General features: G+C 52.3%; 1 long non-coding RNA gene across 1 annotated transcript; it reads left to right on the top strand.

The window, feature by feature from the left end:
- The first annotated feature begins 570 nt into the window (after positions 1–570).
- On the top strand, positions 571–3,196 carry LOC119249097 (uncharacterized). Its single transcript, XR_005126061.2, has 3 exons — positions 571–960; positions 2,151–2,331; positions 2,469–3,196. It is a non-coding gene; the product is annotated as an uncharacterized LOC119249097 (long non-coding RNA).
- Positions 3,197–13,873: the final 10,677 nt, after the last annotated feature.

Below are 13,873 nucleotides of genomic sequence, written 5' to 3'. Positions count from 1 at the left end.
CAGGGGACACAGGCTGGGATGATGGGGACACGGTGTCCGTGCTCTTCTTGGAGTTCAGAGACAGATTTTCAAGAGACAGACATCACAGATGGCCTCAGCTTCTCTCTTATTAACAGTCAGCACCTGTTGTGACACCCAGGTAGTGATGATGTAGGACGGTGACCAGAAAGGACACTGGAGAGGGCACCAATGTGGGCAGAGCCTCAGTCAGGTCCTTGGCATCTGTCCTGCGGGGCCGTCTGTACATCACGCCCTAGGGCATAAAATCAGCACCCAGCCCCACCATGGTGGATTGTCTTTGTGATGAGCTGGTGGTGTGGTGGCCACATCGTGTTCGCTACAGACTGTTACCCTATCGTGGCTAAGGGGCGAAGGCAGTGTGTGGCTGCAGGAAGACAGGGTGTCTGGGGCCAGGAATGGCGACATGGTGAGATTTGGGAAACATAATCCTTAAAGTTAATTACATGAACTCTTAGCATTTCAAAACAGAGGAAAGTGAGGTCAGTGTGGCCTTGCAGTTGGAATTTAATAGCGTGTTTCTTGTTTTAATCCTCAGATATCTTTCTGAATTGTAATGGAACCCAGTCAGAAGTCCTAAGCTGGAGTGGTAACCAGGTTCCTGTTCCAAGACTATCTGACAAAAAGTCGGCAAATAGGATTAGGGACAGGAATACATTTATCAGTCATCCAGATGGGGAGCTGTGGGGGCCATAGTTTGGAATAGTTACCTCCGGGGTTAGAATTGACAGGACTGCACTCGAAACGCAATGTTGAGGTTGGAGGATAGAGCTGGGGTAGAGTAAGAGCGATCTCCGGTCCTCCCAAGAGCTGAGATTAGATGAAGAGGTGAGTAACGAAGCCACTCACTAGACACAGGACATCAGCCTCAAGACTTAGGGCACAATGACAAGAGAATGGATACGTTGCCTCGGTGGTGACAGTGGAATCCCTTGGACAGAGGTAAGAATTTAATAAACAATTTTGCTGCTTAGTGCAACAGTCTAGGGTAGAAATATATGCATTTCTAAGTCATCAGGATATAAAGACTGGGGTATTCGACTTGATTTCAGTTCTGTCTCATATGAATAGTATTATCTTTATAAGAACATGAAGGAAATACCAATCTATACATCTTGTTTGTTCAGGAATATTCTGAGACAAACTTGGGGTTTGGCAGAATGTAGAAAATTGTACTTCAGTTTGACTCTAATCTACTCGGGAAGAAAAAAACCATCAACCAGTATAAAACTTAACCCATCTGCATGAATGGAAATCAATTGAATTGATTTTTTGAGGAACTTGTTCGTTGGCTGCCATTTCAAAAGTCGATAACACGTAATGTTCTAGAATAAGGTCATTTCAAAGGTCAACAGGAAAAAATGAATGAGATTTACTTAATTCATGCAGATTGTATATTTGCAAAAGCATTTAATTGTACAAGTTTTAAGTGAAATATGAAGTTTGAATTTAATCAAAAATCTATAAATGCAAGTAGGCACTATGCTTTCCAGGACTAAGAAATCTATTCTTTCACTGATGTGTGAAGGATTGAAAAGGCCATCAACTCTTACCACTAATAGCTTTTCTCTTCCCCCCTTCCATCTGCAGCACATACTGTTATTTGCCCAGAGGACACTGTGCAGGGTTTTGGAGCACATTTAAGAATTCAAATTCTAGTAAATCATAATGCCTACTTAAAACGTCGGCAGTAATCATACCCACCAGATTATGACAATAGAATTTTCAAGAAGAATCAATAACTAAAATTTGTATGCACACTGTTTATACTGTAAGAAATGGAAGTGGTGGGTATTCTTTTTCAAAAACCAACAGCAGTGTTTAAATTGTGCTTGCAACAATTTTAGCAATTTTCGGCTTATTAAGTTAGAGGGAGGTGCCGCTGCTTGGGTTTTTCCATTGAAAAGATGTTCATTGTAAGCTATGAACGTGTAGTGTGTATAACGTGTGTGTGCTCAGTTGATAAACAAATCAAAAAGCAAGTGAGAAAATAAACATCACGTGACCGTTTCTGTATCAAGTAGCCACATCAAATGAACACTGGGAATAGCTGAAGCAAGCAGCAGGCAGACTCATGGAAGGGGTGTGTCGTTTATTTCTAGATTGAAATCTGGTCTCTTCAAACCTCCTAGGGATGACAAGATCCTGTCGTTCAGAGAAAATGGAGACAGCATCACCCCAAAACTGCTGTTGGGACTGGCAGATAACGCTGGCGAGGAGCCTGCCCTGCGGCCTGGTGCTCACCCACCCCTCTCTCCAGGCTGTTGGGTCACCTGTCCATTGGGTTAGCCTGGAGAACAACTCTCTGCCCAGGTAAGTAGGCCAGATTCTGCTCCTCCAAAACTAACCAGGTCTACCATCCACACGTGTATCAGCCACATCCCAGGCCATGGGAATACTCGCAGGCCTTACTGCTTTTTTCATTTCTACATTTGTCCACTCTCTCTTAGCTTTACCCAAAGGATAACTAAGAAGATAGTGGAAAGAGGAGAAATACCCATAATATATGGAACCCTAACCTGGAAGTCAGCACATGTGAGGCCTGCAGCACATTGCCGCACGAGGAGCCCACTGGACCTTCAAAATCACCCTGAGAGGTGCTGTCACTGCAGCTACCACCGGGCCAGAGGAAATTCACACCCTGCACCTTCTAGCCTCCAAGCCACTTTCAAACTTGCATTCTTTCACCAGTGTCTGTAAGCATTTTTATGCAGATTCAAGATGGGGGAAAACAGCCCCTACTGCTCCACCCCAAAGTTTGTTGTGACTCAGCAAGAGCTGAGAGTTAGACCTACATCTCTGACGTTGCCCAGCCTGGAGCCACGGCTCAGCGAGCGGGTGAGGGCCCCTTCTCTGAACTCTGAGCTGCCTCATGCAGCTTCTCCTCTCCTCTCCCACGCAGACCCTCCATGCTCTCCCATGCAGCCCCTCCCAGCTGAGCCTCCACGTGCTCAGCTGCGTGTGAGCCACGCGCACTGGTTCGGGTGCTCTGGCCAGTAGATGTAAAACTGGGGCCCTGGCTCTCTTCTTGACGAGCTCAGTCACGACAGCAACACTGATTTGGTGCTATTCATTCTTTTATTGGGGAACATTTTTCTTTTGTTGTGTCTGCGGCGCCTCACGAGGATGGCAGGCCGGGCTGCTGGCTGCACCTGCGGCAACCGGGGGGCATCTCTGGGCTTTGCCTGCTCCCTGCGAGCTGTACAAAAAAAAAAAAAAAAAAAAATAGTTTACTCAAACTGCCCCTTCCTGAAGTCTGGGGGCAGCCTCCCTTGGCGTGATGAACTCTGCTCGGGCTCAAGCTATACTTTCAAGGGCTCCACTTTTCAGTTTCCAGGCTTTTATTATTCAGCATGATGTGAGTGCATAATCACACACTTGACACATAGCACACAGCTAATGTGTGTCCCCTCACTTGGACACTGAACAGGTGACACCAGCACCTCCCTGCGTCCTGGCAGGTGAGTCCCGGCAGAGGGGCGGCAGCTCCGGGCCCTGCCCCACAGGTGTAGCTGCAGCGACTCCTGCTCCCCAAGGACCCCTGCAGGGGTCCTGGGGTCCCGCCTCTTCTCCAGCAGAGTCTGTCCCCGAACTCTGGTCCGTGGAGGGTCCCATCCACTTCTGGAATGGATTTGGTTTTTGCTCAAACGTTCAGTCTTTAATATGCCTCGTTTTCCCTCCCAACAGTCCTGGTGCAGGTGTGGACTCCCCAGAGCCCCCGCCCCAGTGCTCAGGAGCCCCGGGCAGCAAAGGTGCCTCTTGAGCCCCTCCCTTGGCTGTGGCCTTGCGGCCTCCGGAGGCCTGGGTGAGCCCCAGTGATGACAGGGGTTTGCCGAGGAACAACTTCCCGAAGGTTGCTGAGGGCAGCGGCCCCCGAAGTCCACCCGTCGCGTGCATGAGCTGAGCCATCTCGGGGGGGGCCCTGCAGGCGCTCAGGTTCCTGTGGCAAAGGCAAATTGTTTTTCTTCCCCGTGGTGATGAGAGAGGCTCCTCTGAGGACACCCCAACCCCTCGCCCCCCTCTTGGGAGAGCTGGTGGCAGTCGGCAAAGGAAAGGAGGGCTTGGGGTCCCAATAGGAGGGGTGCAATTGTATGGGGAAAATAAAAATAAAAATGCATATATTGTGCAAAAATGAATGAGGTTAAAAAAAATGTATAAAATAAAAAATTGTTAAAAAAAGGTGGGGGGGGAGAAACGAGGAGAGAGGAGCGACAGGAAGAGCAGGGCAAGGAGAATAAAGAGCAGTAGAAAAAACCGAGCGAATGCGGGGCCTCCCCGGTGGCGCAGCGGTTGAGCGCTGGGCTGCGAAGCTGACCACAGCCTCTGCAGCGCCGGTTCGATCCCCAGCTGGCCAGGGAGATTCCCACATGGCGCGCAGACCTCTCCCATCATGCCCACTGCACCCCTCAGCAGTGTATTTCCGCCCCTCTGCCTCTTCTGCTCCCTGCTCTGAGATGAGGGAGAATGGAGAGGAGGGCAGGAAGACAGATGGGGGGGGGGTGGGGGGTTTGGGGGGGCAGGAAGAAAAACAGATTGGGGGTGGGGCAGGAAGACACAGATTGGGGGGTGGTGGGGGCAGGAAGACACAGATTGGGGGGGGGCAGGAAGACACAGATTGGGGGGCGGAAACAGATGGGGGGCGGGGGGGCGGAAGACAGATGGGGCGGACAGACAGATGGGGGGGCGAAAGACAGATGGGGGCGGGGGGGCGGAAGACAGATGGGGCGGGGGGCGGAAGACAGATGGGGGGGCGGGGGGGCGGAAGACATGGGGGGCGGGGGGGGGCGGAAGACAGATGGGGGGGCGGAAGACAGGGGGGCGGGGGGGGCGGAAACAGAGGGGGCGGGGGGGGGCGGAAGACAGATGGGGGGCGGGGGGGGCGGAAGACAGATGGGCGGGGGGGCGGGGGGCGCGGAAGACAGATGGGCGGGGGCGGGGGGGGGGGGCGGAAGACAGATGGGCGGGGGGGCGGGGGCGGAAGACAGCGATGGGCGGGGGCGGGGGGGGGCGGAAGACAGATGGGGGCGGGGTGGGGCGGGAAGACAGATGGGGCGGGGGGGGGCGGAACAGATGGGGCGGGGGGGGGCGGAAGACAGATGGCGGGGGGGGCGGAAGACAGATGGGGGGCGGGGGGGGGCGGAAGACAGATGGGGGGGGGGGGCGCGAACAGATCGGGCGGGCGGGGGGGCGCGAGAGGAAGATGGGGGCGGGGGGGCGGAAGACAGATGGGGGCGGGGGGGCGGAAGACAGATGGGCGGGGGGCGGGGCGGGCGAAGACAGATGGGGGGGCGGGGGGGCGGAAGACAGATGGGGGGCGTGGGGGGGCGGAGAAGATGGGGGCGGGGGGGGGCGGAAGACAGATGGGGCGGGGCGGAAGACAGATGGGGGCGGGGCGGAAGACAGATGGGGGGCGGGGGCGGAAGACAGATGGGCGGGGGGGGCGGGGGGGCGGAAGACAGATTGGGCGGGGGGGCGGGGGCGGAAGACAGATGGGGGGCGGGGGGGCGGAAGACAGATGGGCGGGGGGGCGGAAGACAGATGGGGGCGGGGGGGGCGGAAGACAGATGGGGGCGGGGGCGGAAGACAGATGGGGGGGCGGGGGGGGCGGGGGCGGGGGGGGGCGGAAGACAGATGGGGGCGGGGGGGCGGAAGACAGATGGAGATAGATGGGGGGCGGGGGGGGGGAAGACAGATGGGGGGGGGCATGAAGACACGGAAACCTGTTGAAATCAGCTTTATTGGCGCTGGCTCCCGGCTGTGGAAGAGGAGCAGGTTCTCGCCACTGCTCCGAAGCCTGTGTCCCTCCTTACAAATTCTGCTAGAGAAGAATGTTCTAGAAATGACAAACTGCATTTATGAACTTGTCACTCCTCAGTGCCAGGACTGAGCATCTGGAGGGCTGAGAACCCGGGTCAGCGTGTGGCGCCCCAACCGAGGAGCAGGAGGAGGAGGGAGGGCAGGAAGATGACCGTCGAGAGAGAAGCGGACGCGCAGGGCCGGCCCAGGGGCTGCTTGCGGCTGAGGAGACACGGGGCGCGGCCAGCAGGCAGACAGGGTGCTTTTTAAAAATGACTTTCACATGCAAAGTCCATGGGCACAAAAGGAATTTGCTTCTGCCTATTGCAGGACAGAGGTTTCCTCAGTCACTGTGAACAAAGGCTTCTCCCCGGGCCTGTCAGGGCTCTCCCGGCAGGCGCTCTGTGCCCGCGCACCCTCTGGTGAGGCCAGTGCGGCCACGGCTGTCCCCTGCCCCCGGCGTCTGCCCCTCTAGGGTCCCGGGGCTGAGTTCTGGGTCCGGCCCAGTCAGCGTGGCCGCACCCCGCGTGTCTCCAGCGCTCTGGCCAAGGGGCATCCTCAGCATCCCCAGCCCCACAGGGAGTCTGGCTGAGCCAGAGTCTCTGGGCTCTTCCAGGGGCCCTGGGGGCCGTCCTGGAGGCTTTGCTGTCTGACCTGTTCAAATGCCCAGTGAATGCGATGATCTGGGCCACTGCCCGGCAAGGGGTGACGCTGGGAGTTTCACAGTGTGTGTGGCCAGGGCCATGCAGCCCTGCCCGCGCCTCCTGGACAGGGCCTGGCGTTCCTGAGGAGCAGGGATGGCCTGGTCTCACCTGTCATGACTCCAGGCATTATTTTCAGAAGTCGTGCAGCACACACGGCGCCAAATGCCCGTGCCAAGTTCACCGAGACGCCCTCCCTGCGCCCCTCACACTCAGAGAAAACTAACTTCCCAATCATGCCCCTGAGCTGGGGAGACCCTGCAGCGCCCCTGGGCAGGCCACGGGCTCACAGGGTGACTAGCGAACGATCCGGAGCACCGAGCATTGTGTGGAGGGAATGCAGAGAGGAGCATGTCTAGGACTTTCATGACTTTCGTTCAAAACATTGTCATGCCAACCCCTCCGCCCAGATTTGAGGAAACCATTTCACCTTTGGCTGTCAGCAGTGGGGTCTGTGTTTGTAAAGAGAATGGAAACATGGACATTTTTGCTGCCTGAGTCCTCCAGAATTGAGAAGCTTCCCAAGGAGAACTCCCGGCCCCAGGACTGACTGGGAAACTGCAGGGAGAGGCCTCAAGGCCGATGTGACCCCTTGCAAGAAACTAAGGTTGACTTTCCGAAGCCAATGAAGAGGCCCTTGGAAAAATCAGCCCGGCCCTCTGCTGACAGGGTGACAGGTTCCTGCCAGTGTCACAGGATGACGAAGCAAGGCCACGTCCGAGCAGGCGCAGGGAACTCGGGGAGAGAACTTCACTCACATCTACAGCTACTGTCGGCGCCGTCGAAGGGCGAGTCCCTGAATCGGCTTCCAAGGCTGGGGAGGCGCGTCCACGTCCCACCCGCTGTTTCTCAGGAAAAGTCTAGGAAGGCCCGACACCTTGGACGGAGGACCTGCCAGCGCATTCCCCTTTGAGCCACAGCCAAGTGACCATTGCTCAGCAAGCAAAAACATGAACTCATGCAATCTGCTGCAACATGGATGGCGCTGGAAGGGATCATGCCCAGGGAAATAAGCCAGAAAGAAAAAAGAAAAATAACGGATGGTCTCACTCATAGCAGGAATCTAGAAAACCTAAATAAGGGACCAGCTAAAAGACTAATCATAATAAAGTAAAATTCAAAATCAACAAGTAGCTATAAAATGGAGACACACTGGGGCGGGCGGGGGAGGGATTAGGATCAAAATAAGGGGGAGGGTGGGAATTTATGGGGACTATAACGAAGATGAAAATGCATACATTGTGCAAAAATGATGTAAAAATATAAAAAAATATTAAAAAATATGCACTGGCTTACTGAATTAAAAAAATCTAAATTAAAAAAAAAGAAAAGCAGGAGTTTATCTTTTTTGATTGCTGAGTAATATTCCATGGTGTATATGTACCACATCTTCTTGATCCAGTCATCTATTTTTGGGCATATGGGTTGTTTCCAAAGCTTAGCTATTGTAAATAGCGCTGCTATAAACACAGGGGCAGGTGCAATTTGCAGCAACAATTTGCAAGGTGCAGGTGCAATTTGCAGCGCTGGAAGGGATCATGCTCAGTAAAATAAGCCAGAAAGAAAAAAGAAAAATCCCGGATGGTCTCACTCATAGCAGGAATCTAGAAAACTTAAATAAGGGACCAGGAAAATGAATAACTATAAGAAAGTGAAAATCAAAATCAACAAAAAACTATGAACCAGAGACACTTTTTGGGGGGTGGGAGGCGGGAGGGACGGATTGGGGTCAGAATGGGGGAGTTGCAATTGTATGGGAATATGCGGAGGGATTGGGGTCAAAATAAGGGGGTCGCAATTGTATGGGGAATATAGAAATGAAATTTATAAAAGTTAAATAAATAAAGAAAAGCAGACCGGCCTCACTGCTTATCTTGGCGGACCCCAGGGAGACCTGTGTGTCTGAGCTCGGGTGTGGGCGGGCAGGGCTCCTGAGATACACAGTGGGGCTGTCTAGACTTATCTGCAGACCACATGGTGAGGGCGGGCAGGGACGGGGCTGCCCACTCTGGGCACCAGTGGCCCCATGCAGAGGAGCAAGCCTGGCCACAGGGCAGAGCTGGGGGGCAGCAGTGCAGGGAACAGCCTCCTCCCCCGCCCCAGAGCAGAGTGCATGCCAAGAGAGCAGTTCCTGGCCCCGCACAGACAGTGCCCCGCGTGGGGAGCAGCGGCCAAGGCTGTGTGCCCGGGGCAGGCCCTGGCCAGGCTCCCAGGAAAGAAGTCACCAGTGCAGCGCGCTCCGCCTCGCAGGACCGCCGTGCCCGGGCCTGGCCCTGCCCACCCCCGATGGCAAAAGGAAACCCCAAACCATACAAACCGAAGGGGCTGGCCCACCTATTGGGGGGGGGGCACTCTGTAGTCAACCCGATGTGCAGACTTAAGTGCCTGCACCAAATAGGAAACAAACACAGCAAATTGGATTGGGAGCGATAATTCTGCAGGCATCAAACAAACAATTTTGTGATATCACGGAATTCAAAATCGCGATCCTGGAGAAACTCAATGGACTACTAAGAAAACACAAAAGGTAACTCCTGCGACTCAGGCAGGAGATGAAGAAACAGGAGTATTTCACCAAGGAGAGTGACTGAAACATCCAAGGAAACGCAAAGCAGTCTGGCTGGGAAGGTGCCGTCAATGAGGTTAGGAGGATCGTGGAGAACGCAGGGCAGGGCGGGGCTTCTGCAGGAACGAAGGAGTGAGGTTGAAGATAGAAGTAGAGAGGTGATCAGCCTTTGGGGAAAAGCTAGCAGGAGTTGTGCGCAGTGTGCACATAATTAAGCATCGCTCTATACTACACGGGTCACTCAGCGGCCCCCAACCCCCCCAGCACCGCCCCACGGTGTGGAGCATGCACTAAGCCTGCAGCCAAAGGACAGGACTTCTGTCCTGAGGAGTGTTCCTTCTGAATCTCAGTCAGGTCAAGTAATAACGGGACAACCTGTGAGCCTCTGAGTGGTAAAGTCGGGCTGCAAACGGTTCTCCTGTCTGCAAGCGCACGTAAGACACGTGTCCTCAGCTCCTCATTCAGGGCCTCACTCGCGACAGGGCTGCCAGCCTGAGGCTGCAGCGGGCGGGTCCTTAGGAAGGTGAGAGCTGCTCGACACACAGCCTTCCTCGCCAGTGCCTGTCTCACATTTGGTTTTTCCCTGAAGGTAGATTCTTCAAGTGCTTCTACCTGTGAGATAATGTTTACTACTTTGAACTAAAACATTAAAGGTCAGTTTGTTTATTGAAGTTGGGCCTCTAATGTAAATCGGCGCAGCTGCTATGAAAAGCAGTATGGAGATGCCTGCAGCCAAGAGCACACCCCCTGGGCTCCTCTCGTCCAGTGCTCAGTGTTTTTGTGTCCAGGGAAATAACCATTCAGAGAGATTGACGACCCCCCCGTCACCCCTGCCGTGGCCGGTGCGTGGACAGAAAAGATGAGGTTGATTAATTACACAGGGGAGCACACTCAGCTCAGGAGGAAAGATGAACTCAGCTGCCACTTGTGACAACATGAATGGAAGGAACCAGAGGGTACTGTGCTAAGTGAAAACAGTCAGAGCAAGACAAATACTGGGTGATCTCATTCGTGGGGTACATAAAGAGACAAGCAAGTAGGGCCTCTCCTGGCAGTGCAGCGGTTGAGCGCTAGGCTGCGAAGCTGCCCCGCAGCCTCTGCAGCACCAGTTCGATCCCCAGCCGCCGGCGTGGGTCCCACATGGAGAGCAGACCTCTCCTGCCGCCCGCTGCTCCCCTCAGCAGTGTATTTGGTCAGTCTGCCTGTTCTGCTCCCCACTCTGGCTCTGGTGAATCCTCTCACCCTCCCGCACTTCTGACTGTACCCAGTGCTTGTATAAATAAGTCTTTTAAAAAATCAAAAAACAAGCAAATAACAAAAACAGACTTTGAGACTATGAGACAAAAACTGTGGCTGCCTGCGGGAGGCAGGGGTCGGGTAAATTAGTAAAAGGGGCCGAGTGGATGGGATGGATGGAAACTGGAATTCTGGGGGAAATATAACCTCAGGGCGTTTTGTCAGTGACTGAAAGTTTGTCTATCTTGGCTGCTGGTAGGCAGTTCATCGTTTGCACACATTTTCCAAAAGTCACGAAAGGATCTATTTTGTGAGATCTGTCCATGCATCTTACTAGTGGAAGCCTGCCCTTCGACGGCAAAACACGAGGCCACAAGGGCATAAAATCTGACACACAAAGAGAGTGAGTATTTCACCAAGGAGAGTGACTAAAAAATCCAAGGAAACGCAAACGAGTCTGGCTGGGAAGGATGCCCTCAATGAGGTTACCAGGGCTGTGGAGAGCGCAGGGCGGGGCTTCTGCAGGAACGAAGGAGTGAGGTTGAAGATAGAAGTAGAGAGGTGATCAGCCTTTGGGGGAAAGCTAGCAGGAGTTGTGCGCAGTGTGCACATAATTAAGCATCACTCTATACTACACGGGTCACTCAGGGTCTCCATGGTCAGCGGGGACTGAGCTAGCTCTCCTGTCGTCTTGCTCTCTTGCCTTGTGAGCAGTCATTTGAGAATCTCCCTGTTGGTTTCCATTTCCGACCCCCCCCACCCCGCACCTGGCCATCACACAGACAATCACATGCTCTTTGTATCTGTGGGGTTGGCAGCGGGATGGCCCCTCATGTATGTCTGCATTCAAATCCCCAGAGCCTCTCAGAAGACACCTCGCAGGGCAAAGGGAGGCCATGAATAGGATGCCCAAGGGGTTTATGAGCAGAAGGCAATCCTGGCGGATCTGGGGGGCCTGGTGTCAGCACAAGGGCCCTGCAAAGGGAAGAGGCGGACAGAGCCAAAGTAAGACAAGACATGACCTTGGCTGAGGTCACAGTGGTGCAGTGCTCGCTTGGAGACAGGGGGAAGCAGGAGCCAGGAGCTGCAGGCAGCCTCTAAGAGCAGGAGAGGCAAGGAGAAGCCTTCTCCTTCAGGAGAGGCCATGCCTGGTGTTGTGTGTTGCAAACATTTTTTTGTTCTATGACTAACTGGCCATAGAACAGTAAAAGAGAACCAAAAAAAAAAAAAAAAAAAAAAGAAAATTACAAGAGGGACACACTCAAAAGAACATGATGAAACATACGAATATTTGAATACAATATATTAAGAAAACACAGGATAATGGGATAAATTTTACAAGGTGTCCAAGAATCGAGTTTCCTTTCCAGGCAGGACCTCGGCGCTTTCCTGTCTTTCACTTGTCCCCGGTACTAAATGCATTTCTCGGTGCTCCAGGTTATGGATGTGAGAAATCCAAGGGTAAAGCCCGATTGCATGTTACTGTTCTAGCAAAAGTACACGTATCCTTTTGCCCGGTTGGTCTCCTATTTCGTCAATGGAGAAATGAAATCGAACTGACCGCGAGCTTAAGCACATTTCCATTATTAGCTTCATTTTTCCATTGATGACTCCATCGAAACACCAGTTAATTTTTCTCTCACAGCTAATTAGTTATGCAGTGAAAATGCTGGTGACCGGATGATCTAGAACTAAAAGGAACACAACCTTTCAGACACCTTGACTGGAGCCCACAGAGACCCATGTCAGACTCCTGCTGTCCTGGGCTGTATGATCAAGATCAAGCACTCGTGTCTGTGAAGGGACCACACATGGGGCGATCTGTCAGCCAGCAACAAGAAACCAATACCTTGCCCTTGCCCTTAGATTCCACTTCTGTCCTTGCGATGGTGAGACAGCACCCCAACTTTTTTCTTTGTTTCTCCTTAGCCACCTCCTACTGCTTATTTTTCATAGAGAAGAATCTTTAAAAAATCTCTAGTCTGGGCCTCCCGGGTGGCACAGCAGTTGAGCCCTGGGTTGCGAAGCTGCCCGCAGCCTCTGCAGCGCCAGTTCGATCCCCGGCTGCCGGACGAGGGTCCCACATGGCGCACAGACCTCTCCTGCTGCCCGCTGCTCCCCTCAGCAGTGTATTTAGTCAGTCTGCCTGTTCTGTTCCCCGCTCTGGCTCTGGTGAATTCTCTCACCCCCCGCGCTTCTGACTGTACGTGGTGCTTATATAAATAAATAAATCTTAAAAAAAAAAAATCTCTAGTCATCCAATTGTGGAAGATTGGACATCTCTTTTCACACAGCATTATTTGTCACATTACTACTTAATGTAGCCTAGGACACCTGCAGCCCTTCCTCCCTCCATCGGCAGCACCACTCTCTGCTGAGCATCACCATCAAGACCCACAAGAAAGTACCTGCCTCCCTCTCATTTGATAATGGCTTCCCCAGAGAATCACTGGGGGGGGGGGTGACCAGTGAGAAAAGGAGTTGTCTGTGGTAGGGGGAGCAGGACATGCCCCCCACAAATCTGCCACCTGGACATTTGGGTTCATCCGAGTTGCGGGCAGTAGAGACCCACCTGACTCAGGAACAGTCTGTTGTTGTTCTAGCTCTCCCTTAACTACCTCAAGGAGTGTGGTTGAGGGGCCTGTAAAGGGGAGACAGCTATTTCCAGAGACTTTTTATCTCCGAAAGGACGATCTACACGGCCAGGCGATCTGTTTCCCAAACACTTGCTCTTCTCACCTTCCCGAGAATGGTCTCCCCAACAGATGGCCCCAACTCCACCCCCCGCTGCTTCCTTCAGGATGACACCTCAATGGCCCAACTCTCTGAGACGCATATGTTTGTGGGCCTCTAATACTATGAAATAAAATTTGTTGTTTCTCTTGTTAATACATCTTATGTCAGTTGCACTATTACACCAGCCCAAAAACCTAGAAGGGAAGAATTTTCCACCCCCACAGTAGAAAAGGATATTTGTCAGCACTAAATGAGATAAAAAAAGCAAGGCCTGGCAGTCACATAATAACTTAGTATTATTTTCTTTGTGCACACATCCTCGTCCTTCTGCAAAATAGATTTCTAGAGGTAGCCTGTTCTAAATATGCAAATAATATGGAGATCTGGAAATTGCCTAGTGATTTGCATTAGTCAGTTCCCAGGCATTATTTTATAAAATGTTTGTATGATGATGCCATAATTTTATTGCCCAGATTATGTGAGCAAAATAAATTTCTATCTCCCAAAGGATTTCAGAGATAGATTTTGTGTACTAAAGAATTTTCTTTCTCTTCTTCAGTAACATTTTAAAATAAATCATTCAAATGAGTTCTGCATAATGTGGTTTTTCCTTTTTTTTTTTTTTTTTTTTGGCATTTTATCTCTTTTCCACAGCCATGCTTGAATAGATACTTTTAAAAGATTTTAGCAGTTGAAAAGTAGACAGAGCAAAACTGGAAAGAAGCTTTTGCCATCCTCTTCCATGCTCCTGCCAACTTAATGCAGGGGTATTTGAGGAGTATTGTTACAGAAAATAAAAGCTTCTGAAGCTATTAATTAG

The sequence above is a fragment of the Talpa occidentalis genome, unplaced genomic scaffold (genome assembly GCF_014898055.3).
Source record: "Talpa occidentalis isolate TD23 unplaced genomic scaffold, MPIMG_talOcc4v2.1 talOcc4.17, whole genome shotgun sequence".
Taxonomy (NCBI): domain Eukaryota; kingdom Metazoa; phylum Chordata; class Mammalia; order Eulipotyphla; family Talpidae; genus Talpa; species Talpa occidentalis.
Note: the sequence above shows the minus strand (reverse complement) of the source record. Positions and strands in the feature narration are given on the sequence as shown.